Raw genomic sequence first — 24,278 nt, forward strand, 5'->3', positions numbered from 1 at the left:
TCACGATGGTTGTTTTAGGCCATGTAAGGATTTGATGAGTTTTCATATTTTTTGTTCTTGTCACTTCACAGCGAAGCATTTTGGTTGAGACATGAAGAAATTTTATTTTGAGTCTCCATTCAAGAAGGTAGTCTTCACATCCATCAGATGGAATTTCTATCCATTTTTGAGTTTCCAAGGAAAAGAGAGTCTAGATGGCGACCCATTTTTCTATGGGGGCAAAGGTATATTCATTATCAACACTTTATTTCTATGAAAATACTTTTTCAACAAGCCTTGGTTTGTGCTTGTTAAGTGAGCCATCTTATTTATACTTTTTCTTGTAGACCCACTTGCAGCCAATTAGTTTGGTTCCAAATGGAGGGTCTACCAACTCCCATGTTCATTTTTTTACAATAGCATAATACTAATTTTGCATTGCTTATTTCCATTCATCATGATAAGTGGTTTCTTTAAAGGAAGTTGGTTCAAATTTAGTAGACAAATTTAATTCACAATCATAAGAAACATCCATATCATTAACTGAATCAAAATCATTACCTCCATTTTGTTTGGTGGAACTCGTAGTTCCTATTTTTCTGACCTTATCAAGATAAAAAATTTCAAGTGTTTTATTGAGCCATTTTGGGGGACCTTTTGAGATGGTCCACATTTCTATATTAATTGATATTGGGTTGCATCAATATTTAGTCTTCCAATCCTATCAATCTCATCACTTAAAGGGTCTTCTTGATTTGAAGGAGTGGTTAGAATTTCATGAGGGGGAGATATTGCTTCAGAAGGAGATTCCATAGATTAATATAAGATAGGGATACCCCCATTAAAGATGTGGAATATCATTATCAAATTCATGATAATTATTTGCATGATTGAATCTATCCAAATGATCAAGTTTCCACTCAACAATATTGTTAGTCTTGGAAGATTTAAGAGAAATCACATCTCTAGACAATACAAAGTTCTTATTTACCTCATTGTAGAGATGATATGCATTTGTGATATCTAAATACCACAAGAAGATTCAATTTCAACTCCTTTCATCAATCTTAGTTATTTTTTCCTTAGGAATCAAGGCATAACAGGTGGAACCAAAAATACTAAGACATTTTACCAAAGGAATGTGGCCATAACAAATTTCATAAGGAGTCTTATTTTTCAAAGCTTGACATAGACACATATTTTTGACATATATTGCACACATAACTGTATCAACCCAATAAACCAACCTTACATTTTTTTAAAACATCATGGAGCAAACCACATCCAAAATTGTCATGTTCATTCTTTTAGCTACACCATATTGTTGAGGATTGTATGGAAACAAGGTTTGATGTTGAATCCCATGTTGGTGAAGATAACTTGCAAATTCACTAGAAGTGTATAATTTTACATTATCAATATGAAGGGTGACAATATGTGATTGTGCATCGTTTTCAATCCATGCATGGAAATTTCCAAAAGTTTGAAAAGCTTCTGATTTAATTTTCAACAAGTATACCCAACACATCTTGGTGTAATTGTCAATGAATTTATATATATATATATATATATATATATATATATATATATATTTCCATTTTCAAAAGGAATAGACATAGGGCCACACAAATCAAAATGAATCGATGAAACTTTCTACGTACTTTGTAAGTAGAATCATGAAATAACTATATCCTATGTTTTCCCAAGATACAAACATCACATTGTTTTAGTTTCCTTGGAATAGTTGAAAACTAGAAACAAAATTTCTTTTCAACAAACGATCACTGTCATTACACAAATGAACAATTCTTGCATGATACAAATGACAAGACCTCCAAGTTTATATATATAGGAGTCTAAGGGGTCGTAATATAATCAGAGCCGACATAAAAATAATAATGTAAGGGCACAACAATAATAATAGTGGGCTTCTATGGGGAATAATAATAACATTATAGGGACTACATGAGCACAACAATATAATAAGGGGGTTGCACTAATAACAAAAAGGGGTTACACTAGTAGTATAGGGACATGACATGCCCCTCTCCTTCAAAAAGTGTTGTCCTCAATGCTCGAGTAGTTCTGGATGCTTCTGTATAAAATTCTCGTCCTCCCATGTGGAATCTTCAACGGGTAAGTCCTTCCACTTGATGAGATACTCTGAAATTGATCAATTTCATAGTTGTCAGGTTCTTGTTTCCATGACTGCTTCAGGTTCCAATATGATTTTTCCTTCCTCGTCAAGTTATGACAATATTGTTTGAACTGGGAGCTTGTCACCTATAACCTTCTTTAAGAATAAAACATGGAAAATTGGGGGCACTCAGGAAGATGCAGGAAGCTCCAATTTGTATGCCATAGTACCAATATTTTGCAACACCTTGTAAGGACCATAGTAATTTGGTGATAATTTATTATTCTTCTTAGCTTGCTTGAGGGACATTTGTTTGTATGGTTTTACTCGTAAAAATACCCAATTGCCTACATCAAAACTTCTTTCACTGTGATGTTTATCTGCCTATTGTTTCATTCAAGTGGGGTTATCCTTTAAAAGTTGGAGAACTTTTTGTTGATGCTCGATGTGATATTTCACTACTTGAACCTTTTTCTTCTTGATATGTCCTTCTATATTGAGAGTTTGAGGAGTGGTAATTCTTGCCAATGCATTACAAGATATGGTCAGATTCATTTCTTGATGCTCGATGTGATCTTTCACTTCTTGAACCTTTTTCTTCTTTATATCTCCTTTTATCTTGAGAGTTTGAGGAGCGGTAATTCTTGCCAATGCTTTACAAGATATGGTCGGATTCATTTCTTCTTTCTCTAGGGTTGGTTCTTGGTGTATATCCTCTTCTTTTGATGTTTCTTGATCCTTTTATTCCTCCTCTTCACAATCTATGTAAAATAATTTCTTCTCAGCACACTTATGACATTTACTGTATTTGCTATCACAGCCGTAACAAAGCCCTTTTTCTCTTTTTTCTTCCAATTGTTGTGGTGTAAACCTTGTAGGTTGTGGAAGGCTAGGAGAAAAAACACTTCCATATTTATAGTTGTGAGTGGTAGGATTCCTTGTTTCCATAATTCTTATTTCAATTTTTCTTTCCAACCTGAATGCCTTCTCCAATGAATCAGGTTCCCAAAGATGAACCTCATGTTGAATTTTATCCTTTAAAGTCCCTATGAAGACATCAATCCTTTGCTTCTCTGGAATATCAATTACCCTTATATTCAATTTTTCGTAGTCCTCAATGTGCTTTTCCATTGAACCTTTTTGTTTGAGATTTATCAACTGGCTAAAGAAGGTGTTGCTATTTGTATCCTCATAATGTGCTATCATTTCGTCCGTGACTAGGTGACAAGTGGTTTACGAGAACAAAGCCCTCTATACCATACAAATTGATTTGGTTCTAAATATAAAGATGCAAAATTTACCTTTTGTAAAGTTGTACATCATGTAGATCAAAATATTGCTCCATCTATAGTAGCCAATTTACCTGATCCTTGCCATCAAACTTCCTCATATCATTTTTTTTTAAATTTTAGAAGCTCGATCTTGAATCTGTTGTATCTCTGAAATTTTAGATCTCCAATGTTTGAAATTACAACCTACAGTAGCCCTCTACGTCCTCTTTCGAATGCCACCAGTCTGATTGAAATTGGATTCTCCAAGAAAGAGTTACGCTCAATCTCCCAAGATGACCTGATTATATACTTTTTCAGTAGAACAAACTTGTACGAAGTTCCACATGTCACTTTTTCGACGTTCGGACCTAATTCTGATACAAAGAAAACTACAGGCCATCCTCTTTCAGTAAATTCTTACGAAATTTCAATCTGATGCTCAGAAATAAAGTTATGATGATTTTCCCCAGGTCACCTGTTTGAGATATAATTCGGGATCCTGCAAAAACCCTAACTTCCTTGGATCATATCTCTGAAAATAAGGTGAGACAAGATCCCAAATTCGGAACAGAGGTTCAAAGAGATTTTGGCTCAAATGGTTTTTTTTTTTATATTTTGAAACGTCGCAGAAAAAATGTTATAGAGAAAATGCGACGATGACCTATTTAGAGCAGCAAAACCCTAGACTTGAAAGCTCTGATACCAAATGTTATGAAACCAACTCACAAAAAGATAGAAAAGATACATAAACAACCTAAAAATCAGCCTCTTTGAGGGGGAAACCTCCTTTACACTACAAAAATGAACAATTATTGCATGATACAAATGACAAGACCTCCTTTCTATATATAGGAGTCTAAGGGGTCATAATATAATCAGAGCCAACATAAAAATAATAATATAAGGGCACAAAAATAACAATAGTGGGCTTCTATGGGGCACAATAATAACAATATGGGGACTACATGGGCACAACAATACAATAAGGGGGTTGCACTACACTTGTAGTATAGGGACCTAACATAAATATATGCAGAGTTCTATGCATGAGAAAATATTTCTTGTAGCTTCAACATTCTTTCCTCCTCTATTCCAGTCATGACAGTTGTGTTATTTGATGTTTCTTGTATCTCAAATTTGCAATAAAAAATATGAATGTGGTGTCATTGCTGGTCAATGTGAACAAGGGATAAAACATTTCTCTACAGTTCTAGAAGGTAGAGTACATCGTGCATAAGAAAGTCAAGAAGTCAAGGAAGTTTAAGCCTAATGGTGTAGAGTCCAGATGACTTGAGACTTGACACGTTTGCAAATTAAACTGCTCCATCTACATTAAAACTGAGGTTTTCAAAGAATTATTTCCAAAAATTTATATGGAAAGTTGTACCTGTATGAAGAAGCCATGTTGTCATGCGGAAAGAGTCGATTTTGCGGACAAAACCGACCTCCCTAGAAGCTAAGGCTTTCTAGTGACAAACAAGACAAATAAACACTACCTTTCTCTAAACATGCATTTAGAATACAAGTAATCAAGTGATTATAACATACCTTTAGTCCAACGCTTTGTAGTAGTCCAACCTCGCTGATCCGGATGAGCTCCTCCTTCTCTTCGAAACCTGCATTCACTAACAAGCCAAAAGATTAAATAGCACCTGATAAACTTATAAAATAACACATATTCATCATACAGACCAAGGAGTATATGAAACAAATCATGAATAACAATCTGTTGAGAAAAATGAGTTCATTTGTATTAAGTGGAAACAAAAGAAACCATTACAACCTGAGCCTTGGTGTTGTGCAGGTCCCTCCTAGCGTCCAGCAAGAGTTTTCCTTTACTTTGATCAGCTCACCCACTTCCAAATAAGGCTAGGAAAGGATGGGAATCTCTCCTCTCAAGCTTTACAAGGGAGTCCTAATTCCAGCAGCATCTACCCTTAGGAATGTTCAGCTTTCAACCTCTCCTCCTTCTGGCCCAATGCCTGTATTTATAGTGCTCTAGAGGAAGTTAATCAGGTCCACCATCAATGGGATAAACCCCTCTTTGGATGGGATAGCTCCCCTCTTGATGGGATAAGTTCCTCTTTCATAGGGATACATGAACCATCTGGAGGCGCTCAATACACGTCAAACAAGCTTCTAGAATGCTCTAGAAATGACCACAAGTAACTTTTTTGGAGTGAAACTTGCGCCTTTTGACCTTTACAGGAGTACGCACCCAACCCTTTACGGACAGAGCGTACAAGTACGCAGGTAATGTGAACTTGAGGTGCATACACGCAGGTAAGGCTAAGAGAAACTGCGTACCCAGAGATATATAGATTTTTAAAGACTTTCTCTCTTTCTTGGAGTTTGACATGAAGAGCAGAGGTATGAGACTTGCCAAGGAGGATAGTATGACAGTTGATGGAGCCATACTAACTGCAAATAGTCATGGTGACAAATTTTAGTGTAACAGATTGCCCCCTAAAGTGCGAAGCCTGTAGTAGATTAGGGTTTCATATCATCTAGGAAGGGTGAAGTACTTTATCATTTCAAGGATTATCTTGTGGAAAGCCCAGTCGGAACCTGCAAATATTCAATACAAAATACATATATAAGATCATATCATCGCTGAGGTAGGCATTCCCATACTCAGATCAAAAACTTTAACTAAGAAACTAACTACTGCTCTGATACATGAATGATTTTGCAGTACATCATAATCATAGACTTTTGTAGACATAGTATGGACGCAACCATCTGTTTATGATTAGTCTACTGTATAATGAATACAAAACTCCTCGCAGCCTGGATGGTGGAAACTAGATCCAGGGTCTTCATTTCTACTTCCCGAACATGTACGATTCTATCCATGCGAATAAATGAGTTGATGTCGAACATGGTAGAAACCACTTGATTACCAGTCAATGATGTAAACTGTTAACAAGTGTGAGAGAGACCACCAGTGATGTCAATGGTTCTCAAAGTACCCAGTACAATCCATGAGATGTGAATGAATGAGTTGATGTCGAACATTTCACGGAATCCTTCGATCGAAAGTCAATGATGTAAACCATCGTCAAAGGCGAGAAACCTGCCATTGATGCATGCAGATTTCAAGGTACTGACGATTTCTAAGTCATCTTTCTAGATAATGTGCTGATGTCGATAGAAAGCGACCCGTTGCAGGCAAGCCCACAACATGAAATCATAGATCAAGTTGAAGAAATGTAGCTGTAAGGACTGACTCAGGGATGGTCGAGATGGATGACAGGTATTTTGTAGATGAATGGTTTATTTGCAGAGACCTCTTGAAAACATAACGACACAACAGATGGCTTGGTGACATTTGACCCAAAGTTAATACCTAGCTGAAGACTTTCAATGTGGTTTGATCAACTGTGAGGCAAAGGATTTCCCAACCCAGGTGAATGAAAAGTGTCGTGTTCAAGAGTGGTAATAAGACTTCTTCTGAGACAAAGGATAACAAATAGGCTCATTTTTCTCTCTTTTCCCCCACCATTTCTGGCAAGTACCTCTTTATTTTTTACAAGCTTGAGGAGGATAACATATGCTTGATTATAAGCTCATCCTTCGGATGAGTCCAAATTAGTTTTGATTCGAACCCTAAGAAGGAGTGGTCCGTTCCTGTTTGTAATCAAACAGGTCCTTTACTGTGAAATTTTAACGAGTCCAGTATGGGAGAAACTCAACGTTTTTCAATTTTAGAGAGTCTGAAAAAACTTAAGAAGACTCCAGGTTGAACTTTTTCGTAATTTTGTGTCTCCCAAGCCCGAAAAAGTATAAAATAATACTTGAGAGAACCGCTTGATCTTGCAACCAAGGAGTACTTTCATGATTAGTGTCTTTGACCTGAAAAGTAAAAAGCGATCAAGGACACGTCGTTTTATTTCCAATATCAAGTTTGAAACGACAAAAACCCGGAAACCTTTTCCTGTTTTTACGGTCAGAAAAGGGCTATAAGGGGACCGTCTTTTAATTCCGTTTTAACGAGTGTAAAAGAAACGCTCGGTAATCTTTTCATGTTTTAGGAGTCAAAAAGGGCTTAAAAGATGACTTTGATGTTTTTGTTTGTGAAAAATGACCATTTTCCCTGAAAATCCTTTTATCCTACACAAAAACCAACACATTACTCATACCTGTTTAAAGATAGATAAAAATACTTGAAAAATACCTTTTCATGGTGGAAAATAAACAAATTCGACATTTATTTACTCAAAAAACCTATAAAAAGGGGTTTTTACCATTTCATTTTTACCATTTTACTGTTGAGGAGAGAAAAAGGGCTTTTGGCAAGAAACTTCCCGTGGACATTGCGGAGAATCCGACCATCGAAACCGAACGCCGTCTCATTAGGTATTCTACAACATCCTCCCTTGCATTTCCATCCGTTTAGAATTTGTTTTTAAGCTTTTAGTTTCATTTTTTGGAGGCCTTGGGGTTTCAAGGTCCGCTTTTCGGGGTACGCAGGTGCCCCATGGGTGACCTGCGTACCCCGACATTTTCTCAGTTGGGAAAATGTCGGGCGTACGCAGCTTGCCTTAAGAGAACCTGCGTACATACGCCCTGTCTCTAAAGGTGGGCTGCGTACACCACAGAATGGATTTTGAAACTTCCATTTCTCCAAAATGAACCAAAAAATTTTAATTTTATGGACTTTAACAGATGTTTTATGGTGTGTAGATTTCCCACCATGCTTGATTGGCGCGAGAGAGAACACGAAGATGTTGATTTGGCCGTGTTTAATCACCAACCTTCCATTGATGCTTTGAAGGCATGCGGTCTTTACAAATACTGGGCCATACCTGGCATGAGGGCCCAGGTGCGCTTTCTAGAGTGGCTGGTTGAAAGGTGGAACGTTCAGGATTAGTGCTTTTACATTGGAGGGCACCAGCTCGAGATAGAGCCCTCATATATTTACTTTCTCACTGGTTTGCCCAAGAGGGGTGAACAATTGACTCTGTCCGGGACTAGGCCGGGTGGCCAGTCCATTGCTAGTCTCCGACTAGAGTGGTGTAATAACCAAAACCAGGATAAGGGGATAGAAATAAAAAAGATATCCCGACCTAAACTTATGGTAATTGCCTTTACAGTTACCAGACTTTGCGGGGCTGCCGCTTTGCACATTGCCACTGGATCCCAGATGTGGATGGCGATTGATTGCTATCGGGGCACCATTTTCAACTGGTGCGATGCTGTGTTGGCCAACTTAAAGGGTCAACTGACTAGGACCAAAAATGGACAGCTGAAGACATTTGGTTATGGGCCTTTAGTTGTGAGTTTTTCCCTAGAGAGGGTTCCGATGCTGATCCCACAGCAGCTCACTGTTGAGGTTAGGCCTCCCCGAGAGCCTAAGTTAATGCAATGGGTTGCGGTGATGGCCCGTCATCCTGACGAGGGCACGGAGGTTGTCCGATTTAGACCGGAGTATTTTCACTGGTTAGAGAACTAGGTCTTCTTGATACAGGATTTTCCGTATGCCGGAGTTGATTTTCGTGGAGATCCGGACATGATTCTTCCACCGGGAGAACAGTGGGACGACACAGGTACTTCATTTTTCACAAGTTTTTTAAATTATCTATTTTTGTTTTTGTTTTTATATCGTCTCAAAACTGACAGTGACAATTTTCAAAATGCAGATGTAGGCCCACAGCGTCCGGCCAATCTCCGGCCTTTCGAGAGGAGAGTACCAGTTGCACCGGCACCGGCCCCACAGGACGCGGCCGTAGAGACCCTAGCTGAGTTGGAACAAGACCTAGAGCGTCTTACGGTAGACATACCAGAGACGACTATAGATGATATTCCTATCAGACTTCAGCGCTATGTGGTCGCAGTCCCAGGACCTTTTAGAAGGTTCTTGTGTAGGGTAGCCCGTGTAGTGGTGTCGTATAGAGAGCACCACCAGTGATTGGACGGTCACTTTTGTAGACACATGTGACATTTTGGTTTTTTGTACTTATCATTTTGCCGATCATAAGGTGTTTTTCAACCTATGATCGAAGACGATGTATTTTTTGACACACTCCTATCTATATATATCATTATTACCGGCTTATCTTGTTAAACATGTGTGATGAAATGTTTTTAAATTTACATGTATGATTATCGCAAATGTCTATCTAACATTCGAGAAGCAATTGCATCTGCTAATGTATTTAAAGACCTTGGAATATGCTGATATTCAATGTAATCAAATTCACGTTCCAAGAGACGCACTCTCAAAAATAACCTTAATAACACTAGATTTCTAATGGCATATACTCTATTAAGCTGTAATACAACGAGTTCAGAATCTAACCTCACTATCAAACTCCGAATCCCAAACGAAATAGATTCAGACAATAACTCAATCACTGCACTATATTCTGCAATGTTGTTTGTTCTTTGACCGAGGCTCACCCCATGCATAGAAACTAACTCGTCAGAGGGCGAATAGATAACCCAAGCTGCGGAAGAGATATTTCGTGTACTACGACAAGCACCATCAGCGAATCCAATGTACGTTTGGAGAGGCGTTGACATCTGCAATATCAAGAGTAAAACCAAGATAAGCCAGAATAACGACGAAAAACACACTCTCTAAGCTAAGCACACTGTCTATACTAACAAACACACCAGCTAGAAAAAAAAAATCTAACCTAACTAAATCTCCATACCCATCATTTAAGCATAATACCTCTTTAGGTAAAGTCCATTTCTGGGTTTACCCAAAGAGTCCCCGTCAAAATCTACCAGCTCATAGGCCCCTTTTGCTAGCTTTCGCTTAACAATGTAGGGCCCATGCCACATAGGAACGAATTTTCCAGCACCTAATTTATCGTTAGCTTGATCATATAATAGCACTAGGTCTCCTTCTGAAAAATTTCGAGGGGTCACGTTGCGATCATACTGAGCTTTCATCCGTTTTGCGTGAGTCTCGATTGCCAATGCAGCGTCACGTCGAGTCTCATCTAATTGAGCTAAGTATAACAAACGCTTCTCCTCTTCGGAAGTAGCTGGAAGTAATTCGACATCCATTTGAAGTGATGGGATTTCGTATTCAATGGGTAGCACTGCTTCCAAACCATAAACTAGTTGGAAAGGAGTGAACCCTGTTGATGTTTTCACTGAGGTTTGGTACGCCCAAAGCGCGGAAAATAACATGTTGTGCCAAGTCGACCGATGAATACCAATGATTCGTCGGATCATGATAACCAAAACTTTGTTGATAGACTCAACCAGACCATTCGCTTGTGGATAATAAGGAGTTGAGCTATCATGACGCAACCCAAGCTGGCCTGTAAGTTCTGTCATCATAACGTTTCGAAAATGGCGCCCATGGTCAGTGATAATCGCTTGTGGGACACCAAACCTAGCAATAATGTGATTGAATACGAAAATTGCAGCTATCTTGCCATCTGCCTCGAATGTAGGCATCGCCTCGGCCCACTTAGTAAAATAGTCAACTGCAAGGATGATATACGCATGCCCCCCGACCGAGTGAGGGTTACATGTAATAAAATCGATACCCCATTTTGCAAAAGGACCAACGGAAATTATAGGGTGGAGAGGAGCAGGTGGTGCGCGCATCTTGCGATAAAACACTTGACAGTTGTGGCATTTCCGGACCGCAATAATACAGTCTTTAAACAAGGACGGCCAGAAGTAGCCAGCGTGCAATATCTTTTGGGCTGTGGCATACCCAGACATATGACCGCCACACGCTCCAGAGTGACAGTCGTTCAAAACCCTTTCAGCTTCCTCGTGAATTAAGCAACGGTGAAAAACCAAGTCCACCCCACGGCGATAAAGAGTATCTCCAATAATTTTGTACTGTTGGGACTGGAATCGAATTTTTCGACGTTCCGACTTTGAAACTTCGGGCCGAAAGGATTGGGTTTGGAAATAGACAATTATATCCCCATACCACGGATCTAAAGTGTTGATGAGAAACAAAGATTCATCCGCAATGGGCTCCTCTGCCACAGTTTCTGTGTCAGCACGCGGGAAGTCACACATCAACTCTGCAAAAACTAAAGATTTCTTAGACTTAGACTTTTCAAATTCCAAGTCAAACTCCTGCAGGATAACGATCCATTTAGAGTACTTGCCCCCTAGCAATTGTTTAGTCAAAATGTAAATCATAGGGTTGCAATCCGAAATGACTGTAGTTTTACGGAGAAGAATGTAGTGACGAAAACGTTGGACAGCTTGAACGGCTGCCAAGGCCAATTTCTCCACATGTGAATATTTGAGCTTAGTGGGATTTAACGTCTGACTAAGGTAATAGATCACATGTTCCATTCTGAATTCATCTTCCTGTACTAAGACCATTCCAATGGTGGAATGAGCGGCGGCGAGGTACAAAAAGTAATCCTGGTTGTAGTTGGGAGGATGCAGCAACGGTGCATGGGTCAACGCGTGCTTAAGCGCATCAAAATATTTCTGAGCTATCTCATCCCAGGAAAATTGAGCGTTTTGTTTCAACAACCGGGTAAAACCCTTGGTAATCTTGGCGTAGTTAGGAATAAATCGGCGTAAAAAGTTTGCTTTCCCCTGCAAACTTTGGAGTTGGCGAAGACTCGAAGGAGGAGGCAATTTGATGATAGCTTCTACCTTCGAGGGATCGACGCGGATGCCAGCTTTTGAAACTACAAATCCCAGCAATCGTCCCACTTCTATACAGAAGACACATTTGTGTGGGTTCAACCATATACGATAATGCCTACACCTCATAAAAATTGCTCGTAAATGGACAAGGTGATCAGCTCGATGTAAGGAGTGAGCGAGCAAATCATCGAGATATGGTTGCACAATGTGTTTGATGTCATGAAACGCATAAGACATCGCCCTTTGAATGTCTACGAAACCAGAGATTCTGGGTTCAATCCCCAATATGGTCGCCATTTTGTCATGCGGAAAGAGTCGATTTTGCGGACAAAACCGACCTCCCTAGAAGCTAAGGCTTTCTAGTGACAAACAAGACAAATAAACACTACCTTTCTCTAAACATGCATTTAGAATACAAGTAATCAGGTGATTATAACATACCTTTAGTCCAACGCTTTGTAGTAGTCCAACCTCGCTGATCCGGATGAGCTCCTCCTTCTCTTCGAAGCCTGGATTCACTAACAAGCCAAAAGATTAAATAGCACCTGATAAACTTATAAAATAACACATATTCATCATACAGACCAAGGAGTATATGAAAAAAATCATGAATAACAATCTGTTGAGAAAAATGAGTTCATTTGTATTAAGTGGAAACAAAAGAAACCATTACAACCTGAGCCTTGGTGTTGTGCAGGTCCCTCCTAGGGTCCAGGAAGAGTTTTCCTTTACTTTGATCAGCTCACCCACTTCCAAATAAGGCTAGGAAAGGATGGGAATCTCTCCTCTCAAGCTTTACAAGGGAGTCATAATTCCAGCAGCATCTATCCTTAGGAATGTTCAGCTTTCAACCTCTCCTCCTTCTGGCCCAATGCCTGTATTTATAGTGCTCTAGAGGAAGTTAATCAGGTCCACCATCAATGGGATAAGCCCCTCTTTGGATGGGATAGCTCCCCTCTTGATGGGATAAGTTCCTCTTTCATAGGGATACATGAACCATCTGGAGGCGCTCAATACATGTCAAACAAGCTTCTAGAATGCTCTAGAAATGACCACAAGTAACTTTTTTGGAGTGAAACTTGCGCCTTTTGACCTTTATAGGAGTACACACCCAACCCTTTACAGACAGAGCGTACAAGTACGCAGGTAATGTGAACTTGAGGTGCGTACACGTAGGTAAGGCTAAGAGAAACTGCGTACCCAGAGATATATAGATTTTTAAAGACTTTCTCTCTTTCTTGGAGTTTGACATGAAGAGCAGAGGTATGAGACTTGCCAAGGAGGATAGTATGACAGTTGATGGAGCCATACTAACTGCAAATAGTCATGGTGACAAATTTTAGTGTAACACATGCATATTTCCAAGAAGAAAATTAAATATGAAACAATATTCAGTTACTCCAATATTATAATTGGAAACAATGTAATGAGAAGATGCAAGTGCTTTACCTTTCATTGGATCTGTTGTTTTACCTTTTTCTTCTTTGCATTATTTCTTAATTCTTTCCCAGCGGATTTTTCATGTAGATGCATCATGTCCATTTCTATCATAGTGAATGCATTGGATATTAAACCTCTCCTTGATGGCGTTTACCCCCTGCGTCTATGATTCTTTTTGTAACACCCTCCTCCCACATTCACCCAAGTAACCATGCCAACCAGGGTAAACATGAGACGAGAAGCTACTATGATCACATTTAAGCTCTTATGTTACCTTAAGGAAGTGGAATCAATGAAAATTCACATATAGTCATCCAACATCATCAATAGAACCCTCAGGAGATAAGTCAGCCACTCAGACAGCCTGTCCCTGGGTCCCACTGTTGTTCTAGACCTCTGAGGCCATAGTCACTCTCATGCTATGGGCAAGGGAGCGACCAGAGACCTAAAGTCACTCTCATAGGCCTGCATGGCAGTGTCTATGGACCAAACTTTCCAGCTCTGTGCTAACAACCTTGAGATTTAAGCCACTTTTTCAGGCCCAAAGCCCAGGCCACTGCCCATAATGGAATCAAAGCTTGAAATCGAGAAAGGTACAAGGAAACAATGAAGAAAAAACAATAAAATTAATAAGACCTTAACTAGACCCCTACCAGCCATGACATGCATTTCATCAAACATATTGTCAACATGTAACCTACATGCGTAAACAACAGAATTAAGTGTAGGGATCTCATACTTATCTGAGAATCACCATGAACCATTGTTTCCTCATGTCATTCACTGCCTTATCACTTATTAGGTCATAGATACCATATCCATTCAAATACAAGTAAAAACATGTTGAGAGCCATACATAGTTGCTATCACAAAATATACATCTAACCAACATAATAAGAACATAAATGCAATAAACATATCAACCATCAAAATCCATATATATATATCAATACATTTACACATGAAAATCAATGGAATGAATTTCTCATTAATCAATGCAATGAACCAACGGTGACGGGACTACCATGTTCCACCTGACTATAGATTGGCTGAACCAAGTCTCTCTTTAGCCAATCACCCCTGTGTCATATTCCAAGCATGAATATGGGACTCAGAGAACACATCAAAAACACCAATCAATGTGGATGCCACCGAAGTTCTCCTCCTACACCGTGAGGAATTTGAGTGCCTCCTAGTCTCTCAGGCTTTACCGTGCATCCGCAATCTGATCCAGGAATCACTAGGCCCTACACCGAGACATACTCTCCAGGTTTTACCGTACATTCCATCTCGGAATCACTAGGCCCAATGGAGAGAAAATCCACCTCTTCGCTTTGCCGTATATCCTGCCATTCGCCGGCAAGGATTCCTAGGCCCACCGAGGCACATAATCTGGCTTTAACACAACCCATATTCTGGTTCAGGGGTTACTAGGCCAGTGGATTCATGCATCCTCAGTCTGGTTCAGGGACCACTACACCATGTGTTTTTCAATTCGGAGATCCACCCCACTCAACTTTGAATCCAATCCGACCATCCCACATAAATCGAATAAGAGAACCCATCTCATCAAAGCTATCAGGAAATGGAAAGGCTAGGCTAAAAATACTATCACACCTGGAAAAACCCATGCCATGGTAGAAAATAAACACATGCAATCCCATGCATGCCAAATCTAGCAAGGAAAATACACATGCAAGTTGATACCTGCAATGAAGCCTGATGTAGCTACTTGATCCTGCCTTTCCCTGCTTGATATTTTCTTCCTCTTGCCTTCTTTTCCTTTCTTGCTCCAATGCCAAAGTGCTCCAAGAAAATCCTAAGTGTCTAAGAGTATGAGAGAGAGAGAGAATAATGAAAGAGCTCCAAAGCGAAATTGATAAAAGGTTACCCACTGATCCTCATAAGCCTTTTTATGTGAGGCCTCTATTTTATTCATTTTCTATTATTTTCCTTAATTTTCCTCCTCACATGCAACCTGTGACCTTTCACCTCCCTTTTCTCCTAATTTCCATTATTTTCATAAATAATTGTGCCAAAAATGCCATTTTTCCTTTCCAAAGTCTTAGCCGTTGCCTTTGACAATTGCCTTAGCCATAAACAACCAAATGATCACCCCCCCAGGATGTCTTGCCCCACATTCAGCTTGGAATAAGTGTCCCATTCATCCGTGGTTATTGTTTTCAACTTTATTACATGGAATTTTCACAAAGCTATTACAAAACCCTCCCCCTTTGGGGACACCGTCCTCGGTGTTCAATCACTCATATACCTCAACAACCTGTTGAAAGAAGCATACTTTTTATGGATCTTTATAACACATATCGATGCAATATTTACAATGAAATATCTGCTCAAGAGAAGAACACCACGACAACATGACAACATACCGCATAATGGAGCTTTATATCACATCTCATTACGGTATTTACAATGCTCATCCTGTTGAGTGCCAACTCAAATGTCATCATAACATCATGATCACAGAACCATATGATAGCATAATAAGATGATAACATACCCATAATGACATGACACCCATACCGCATAGCACAACTCTTTATGATATTTACATCCATACACATGGGTACATATAGAAACATCACCATAAATATAGATACCAAAACATATGCTAAATCATATACCAAAACATATATCAAACATATACTAGTCATCATATCTAATCACATATCAAAACATCATATAACATATATCAAACCATCAAATAGCATATATTGAACCACCATAAATCATATACCAAACCAACATAAGAAAATACCAAACCACCATAAGAAAATACTAAACCACCGTAATAAAATACCAAACCACCATGTCAAGTTGCTTTGCCTCAACCAAAAAACAAGGAAGGATACATGGCCCACATCTGATCCACCATCTCCCATGTAGCTTCATCGGGCCCAAATTTCTTCCATTGCACTTTAACTTGCTTGATTGTTCGGTTCCGGAGCACTCTAACTTTAACTTTAATATACACTGAGGCTTCGGCTAGAATTCTCCATCTAGCTCCCCCTGTAATACAGACCAGTCAATTACATGATCAACATCCTTAACATACTTCTTAAGCAAAGATACATGGAAAACATCGTGGACTTTCATTGTCGGAGGCAATGCAAGTAAATAGACTAATGGCCCAATCCTCTCAATGATACTGAAGGCTCCACAAAATCGTGGTGCCATCTTGGCACATGATCCAATCCACAAGGAGCTCTTCTTTGGTTTGATGCGCAAGTACACTTGTTACCCAACCTAGAACTCCTTGAACAACCTGTTCCTGTCTGCATAATGTTTTTTCTTATCCTGTTCTGCCTTGATATTATTCTTGATAACCTGCATCTCCTGTTCCATGTCTGCCAACATATCTGGTCCAATCAATACTCTTCTAACCAGATCACTCCAACTAATGGGAGTGTTACAACTCCACCCATACAATGCCTCAAAAGGACTCATCCTCAATGACTCCTGATAACCGTTGTTGTATGTGAACTCTACCAAAGGGAGATACTCTTCCCACTTCCACTGCTAATGCATCACATACATCCTCAACATGTCCTCCAATATCCTGTTGACCCTCTCTGTCTGTCTATATATCTGCGGATGATAAGCCGTGCTGAAGGCCAAATATGTGCCCAAACCTGCAAATAAATCCTTCCAAAACATGGAAGTGAACTTTGCATCCCTGTCTGACACAATATTCTTCAGAACACCATGTAGTATAACCACATCTTTGATGAACACCTATTCCACATCACTAGTTGAGAACGTAGACTTCACCGGAATGAAGTGTGCAACCTTTGTTAACCTATCCATAATGACCATGATGGAATTATGCTTCTTCACTATCTTTGGAAACCCTATGATGAATTCCAAGGAAATGACCTCCCATTTCCATTCTATAATTGTAATTGGCTATAGCAGACCACCTGGATGTTTTCACTCTGCCTTCACTCACTGATAATCAAAACATCTAGCCATGAAATCTACTACATCCCTCTTCAAATTCGACCCATAATAATACATCTTCACCACTGTTAGTGTCTTCTGACAACACAGGTGACCTGAATATGTTTTCGCATGAAATTCCCTCAAGATCACCTTCTTGAGCTCACTGCTATCCTGTACATATATCCTGTCTCGATACCTGAAAAATCCATATACTATAAGAAAATAGTCCATTCCCTATGCACGTTCACCTGTACCTGTACCTGTATTATGACTTATACCTATACTTGTACTATCACCCTGCTGCAACCTGTGCACAATCTCCATATACCTAACATCCTTCTGTCCTGCCTGCAAGATCCTATCCTGTAAGTTCGTCGCATAGGAGCTCACATCTGCCAAGTGATGTACCTGTACCCATTTGCTGAGAGCATCTGCCACCATGTTCTCTTCACCTTTGATGTACATGATCTCAAAATAAAACTCGTTGATCGTGGCCAACCATCTAGCCTGCCTGAAATTCACATTTAGTTGGTCAAACAAATACCTCAACCTAATGTGATCACTCATAAGCACAAACTGCCTACCAAGAAGATAGTGCCTCCACATCTTCAGTGCATGTATAATCGCTACTAACTCGAGATCATGTGTTGGGTAGTTCTTCTCATGCTCATTTAGTTTATGAGACTCATAACATACCACATGTCCATCCTGCATAAGGACTCCACCAAGCCCTCTCTTACAAGCATTTATGCATACCACAAACTCTTTGTTTGGATCTGCAATCTGTAGTACTGGTGCATGCATCAACAACTGCTTAAGTTTCTCAAAGCTAGCTTCACACTCCTTTGTCCATTCAAACTTCTTACCTTTCCTTTGCAATGATGTAATGGGATAAGAAATCTATGAGAAGTTCCTAATGAACCTCCTATAATAGCCTTCTAGACCCATGAAAGATCTCACCTCATCCACATTCTTAGGAGCTACCCACTCCATGATGGCCCTTATCTTCTCTGGATCTACTGCAATGCCCTCCTTAGAGACCACATGCCCCAAGTAGTGTACCTCAGTCTGAAAGAAAATACACTTGCTAAGCTTAACATACAACTAATGCTCTCTCAACAATATCAACAATGCTGCTAAATGATCGGCATGCTCTTTCTCATTTTTAAAATATAACAATATATCATCAATGAACACAATAACAAACTTATCCAAATATAGACGAAACACACTATTAATTAAACACATGAATGTAGCTGGAGCATTAGTTAAGACAAATGGAACAACAACAAACTCATAATGCCCATACTTGGTCCTGAATGCAGTCTTGTAAATGTCCTCCTCTTTGATGCATACTTGATGGTATCCGGATCTCATGTCAATCTTTGAGAACACTACTGCTCCCTTCAGCTGATCGAACAAGTCATCAATCCTCAGAAAAGGATATCTTTTCTTGATAGTCACTTTGTTCAACTGCCTGTAATCAATACATAATCTGAGGGTACCATCTTTCTTCCTCATAAACAAGACCGGTGCACTCCAAGGTGATACACTTGGCCTAATGTATCCCTTGTCCAACATTTCCTTCAGCTACAATTTTAACTCAACCAACTCAGGTGTGCTCATTCTATAAGGTGCTTTCAATGCTGGAGCTGCCCCTAGCACTAACTCAATATAAAAGTCTACCTCCCTATGAGGTGGAAACTCTACAATGTCCTCAGGGAATACATCCTGAAAGTGTTGCAGCACTATATATCTATTCAACACATCTGCATCCTCAACCTCCTTAGCCTTATCACTAGAAATGTGTACTGCAAATAGCTTGCACCCTTTCCTGCATTTACGCTTTGCTTGCATAACTGTCACCATCCTAATTGATGTGTCTTTCTTCTTACCTTGTAAGACTCTTGGTTCTCCATTGTCATCAACACACTCAATAGCTTTGTCACAGCAGTCACACTTTGTTCTATGTAGATACAACCAATCCATGCCCAACAACATACTGTATGATCCCGAAGGTAACACATTCAAATGTGCTACTATAGGCATACCATTTAAATCAAATGTGCAAGCTCTTACCCAATGATGAACTAGCTTCTTTATACCTGTAGCCAACTGCACTAACCAAGACTCTGCATGCAATTCCACATTCAAACCACACTTATCCACCAAGTCAGGACTATCATAGCTATAATTAGATCCAGGGTCAATCAAAATAGAAATAACTTAATCACAGAGCTTACCATCCATCTCAATGATAGATTCCTGGTGTTTTTCTTGCCCATTGTCCACTGCTGCATATATATGTGGAATACTCTGGCCAACATCTCCAATAGTCTACACCTCTTGTGCATTGTATATCTTAGGCCTTCCACCCTGATGCTGTAGACAATCTCTCCTAAGTTGTTCGTCACCACATGTACAACAATCCAACCAACCAGTGCCCTCACCTCTATGTTGTTGTTGATGCTGTTGTGACCCATGTCCTTGTCTAGCTACATTAAATCTCTTTTGCAGAGCCACGTTTCCTTTCCCATCTACATGTTGAGGCCTTGTCCTCTTAGGCTTCCATTTACCTCTACCTTTTTCTTTTCCCTTCCATCCATGCTGAGATTCATTCTTATGCTTTGATTGCTCATAACAATGCTTCAATTTACAATGAATTCGTCAAGTGTCCGAGGCTCATTATACTCAATCCGATCTCTAAATACTAATGGAAAACCACTGACAAATCTTTGAACTTTAGCCTTCTCATATGTAAGATACGATACATACCTCAATAGTTCCAAAAACTTGGTTGTGTACTCTTCATTTGTCATTGATCCCATCTTTAACTCATAGAATTCTTTAGCCTTACTGTCGTAGTACCTTTCTGACAAGTACTTCTTCCTTAAAAGCCTCTTGAATTCCTGCCAACTCAAGTCATCTGTCCTAATGTCTCTAACCCGCTTAACATCTTCCCACCAGATGTCTGCTTTACCTTTCAAGATGAAGATAACTATTCTAGCCTTCATGTTATTTGTGTACTCATGCAACTCAAAGAATTTGTTCATTCCAAGTATCCAAGCCTCTGGATATTCCGACTTCTTCACATCTCCATCAAAAGTAGGTGGTTTTGCTTTCTTAAATTCACCCCATAAGTATCCCCTATCATTCCTCTTGTAAGGATGATAGTGACAATGATCATGATGTCTATCAGAACCAGAACTAGAATAATACCTGTACTCATCGCCCCTCCTTTCTGGAGTGTCCAACAACCTACCATCTCTCACTGTGTCAGATCTATCCAACTTGTGTCTACTAGGAGATCTACTACCGTATGCTCCATTAATCCCATCCTCATGTGCATGGTTGATTCGAAGCAACCCTTGTCGCTGTAGTTCTAACAAACTTTGAAGAAGTATAGCATTGACCTCTGCTTTCTTCTCTTGTGCCTGTATGATCCGATCATTATATTCCTTACAACTCCTTATCTCTTCCTTCAAGCTTCTCAATGTATCGACCAAATCAAAAGTATGCCCCACACCACGCTGCTCATTTGATGCATAGGGAGATTCTACATAATCTACCACCTTGCTAGCCTTTTGATCTTTCTCTTCCTACAATGCATAATATGTAAGATAAACAAAATCACAATAAACCAACGTACCTTAGTATAGCTTGGGGAGGATACCTTTTCTGCAAGATCACCAAATCAGCGTGATACATGTATAACATAATCATAACAACATATAAACATTCACAAGTAATTGTATCAAAACATAATCATCACTCTAGTTAGGATCCAGTCCTCAATGCAAGGTCATTTCAAAAATGCATGCTATGACCTCATGCATGACAACAACCATTACTCCATTATACACATTTCTACATGCAGCTGACAATATGCATAAGCAATGCCTATCCAAATACAAATAAACATAATCGCATGTAGTCGAACATAATCGATCAGTTCTTGCAATCAACCTACAAGACTAATACATATAATCAAAATATTCAAAATGTAACCTAGCATACAAGGATGTAAGTAGATGACATAAAATCAACAAGTAAGTGACAAATAACCACATAGAGTCAGTCACATACTCATGTCAAATACTCTTCACGGAATCAACATCAAATTCTCCATGATAACCATACTACAACCCTAATCCAACATCAAGCAAATGCAACAAGTATATAAGTGTAAGATACACACATGCAAATGACATGCATGCATGACTAACACATTCAACCCATCGAGTCCGAGAGTTGAACCATGCTCTGATACCACTCTATAACACCCTCCTCCCACATCCACCCATGTAACCATGCCAACCAGGGTAAACATGAGACGAGAGGCTACTATGATCAGATTCGACCTATTATGTGACCTTAGGGAAGTGGAATCGATGAAACATCACACACCGTTAACCAAAATCAACAACATAACCCTCAAGAGACAAGTTAGCCATGCAGACAACATGTCCCTAGGTCCCACTGTTGTTCTGGACCTCTAAGGCCATAGTCGTTCTCATGCTATGGGCAAGGGAGCATCCAGAGACCTAAAGTCGCTCTCATAGACCTGAATGCTAGTGATTGTGGACCAAACTTGCCAATTCTATGCCAGTGACCCCGAGATTTAAGCTACTTTTTCAGGCCCAGAGCCCAAGCCACTTCCCAAAATGGAATGAAAGCTTGAAATCAAGAAAGGTACAGGGAAACAATGAAGCAAAAGTAATAAAATCAACAAGACCTTAACCAGACCCCTACTAGCCATGACAAACATGTCATCAAACATATTTCCAGCATGTAACCTACAGGTGTAAACAACCAAATTAAGGGTAGGGATCTCATACTTATCCGAGAATCACCATGAACCATTGTTTCCTCATGTCATTTGTTTCCTTATCACTTATTAGGTCATAGATACCATATCCATTCAAATACAAGTAAAAACATGTTGATATCCATACATAGTTGTTGTCACAAAATATACAGCTAACCATCATAATAGGAATAGAAATGAAATAAACATATCATCCATATATGTGTGTGCGTATGTATATATATATATATATACATAAAAATCAATGGAATGAATTTCTCATTAATCAATGCAATGAACCAACCGGTGATGGGACTACCATGTTCCACCCGACCATAGATTGGCTGAGCCAAGTCTCTCTTCAACCAATCACCCCCGTGCCATATTCCAAGAATGAATGTGGGACTCATAGAACACATAAAAAAAACCAATGAATGTGGATGCCATCGGAGTTATCTACGTACACCGTGAGGAATTTGAGTGCCTCCTAGTATCTAAGGCTTTACCATGCATCAGCAGTCCAATCCAGGGATCACTAGGCCCTACACCAAGACATACTCTCTAGGATTTACTGTGCATTCCATCCCAGAATCACTAGGCCCATTGGAGAGAAAATCCACCTCTTCGCTTTACCATATATCCCGCCATTCACCAACAAGGATTCCTAGGCCCACTGAGGCACACAATCTAGCTTTACCACAACCCATAGTCCGTTTCAGGGGTTAATAGGCCAATGGCTTCGTGCATCCTTAGTCTGGTTCAGGGACCACTACACCATGTGTTTTTCAATTTAGAGATCCACCCCACTTAGCTTCGAATCCAATCCGACCATCCCACATAAACTGAATGAGAGAACCCATCTCATCAAAGCTATAAGGAAATGGCAAGGCTATGATGAAAATATTGTCACACTTGGAAAAACCCATGCCGTGGTAGAAAATAAACTCATGCAATCCCATGCATGCCAAATCTAGCAAGGAAAATACACATGCAAGTCGATACCTACAATGAAGCATGTTATAGCTGCTTGATCCTGCCTTTCCTTGCTTGATCTTTGCTTCTTCTTTCCTTCTTTTCCATTCTTGCTCCAATGCCAAAGTTCTCCAAGAAAATTCAAGTGTCCAAGAGTATGAGAGAGAGAGACAATATTGAAAGAGCTCCAAAGCTAAACTGAAAAAATGTTACCAACTGACCCTCATAAGCCTTTTTATGAATGAGGCATCTATTTTCTTCATTTTCCATTATTTTCCTTCATTTTCCTCCTCACATGCATCCTGTGACCTTTCACCTCATTTTTCTCCTAATTCTGTTATTTTCATAAATAAATGTGCCAAAAATGCCATTTTGACTTTCCAAAGCCTTAAACAACCAAATGAACACCCCCCAGGATGTCTTGACAGACATTCAACTTGGAATAAGTGTCCCATTCATCATGGGTTATTGTTTTTAACTTTTATGAGATGGAATTTTCACCAGGGCTGTTACACTTTCTTCCATGTCCTCTTCTACTGCCTCTTCGTTTAGGAGTTCTCGTGATTGATTCTTGTCTTTCGGTGTAAGGAACATTGCTTCTTTAGAGGTATGAAAATATTTCTTCCTCTTCCCAAAATATTTTTCCCATCTTCCAAAATTCTCCACAAGAGTATAAAAAACAATGTCCTTGAGTTCGGCACTACATTGTAAGGATTCAAGGCAATGAGAGTATATAGGATAGAGGGCCTTGAAAAAGGATGGGAGAGGAATGCCCATTTTAACATCAGTGGATTCTACATCATGCATGATGGATCTAACCTTTGAGGCTAGGGCCAAGGGTTCATTATCCTTCAACTCTAAGTTGAAGAGCTTAATCATCAACTAAACTACTTCCAATTCTAAGTGTGACTCATATAAATCTTTCAACTTATTCAATGCATCATAAGCATTCGTAACAGAAATAATATGGAAACTCACCTCTTCATTTACAAAACTAGTAATTAGGGCATAAGATTTGTTGTCCTTATGCTCCCAAATGGATGCCTTTTTATTTGATGTGAGCTCGACACTTGCGTTGTCACCTTCTCCTTCAAAAATTCCTTTACATAAGTCATTA

The sequence above is a fragment of the Pinus tabuliformis genome, chromosome J, assembly GCF_031772625.1.
Source record: "Pinus tabuliformis cultivar Carrire ecotype Pingquan chromosome J, CPIR1, whole genome shotgun sequence".
In the NCBI taxonomy this organism is placed as follows: domain Eukaryota; kingdom Viridiplantae; phylum Streptophyta; class Pinopsida; order Pinales; family Pinaceae; genus Pinus; species Pinus tabuliformis.